The sequence below is a fragment of the Fulmarus glacialis genome, unplaced genomic scaffold (genome assembly GCF_000690835.1).
Source record: "Fulmarus glacialis isolate BGI_N327 unplaced genomic scaffold, ASM69083v1 scaffold37347, whole genome shotgun sequence".
Taxonomy (NCBI): Eukaryota; Metazoa; Chordata; class Aves; order Procellariiformes; family Procellariidae; genus Fulmarus; species Fulmarus glacialis.
In genome coordinates, this window is record NW_009225740.1 from 1 (window position 1) to 206 (window position 206).

A 206-nucleotide genomic window follows, 5' to 3' on the forward strand; every position below is an offset into this window, starting at 1 on the left:
CCCTGGGGAGGCGAGCGGCGGAGGTGCCGTTATCGGATCATCTCCCGCTCCCCGTGGGAGTATGTAAACTTTCCTGAAGATCGGTCTGTGCTGTCTGCCAGATCTTCCTTACCGCAGGCTCTTTTCGTGTAATTTTTAGTTACCTGCACTATTCTTATTGTTTAGGCTTTCCAGGGCTGGGCCTTCCCCCCTCTCCCTCCCCCAGC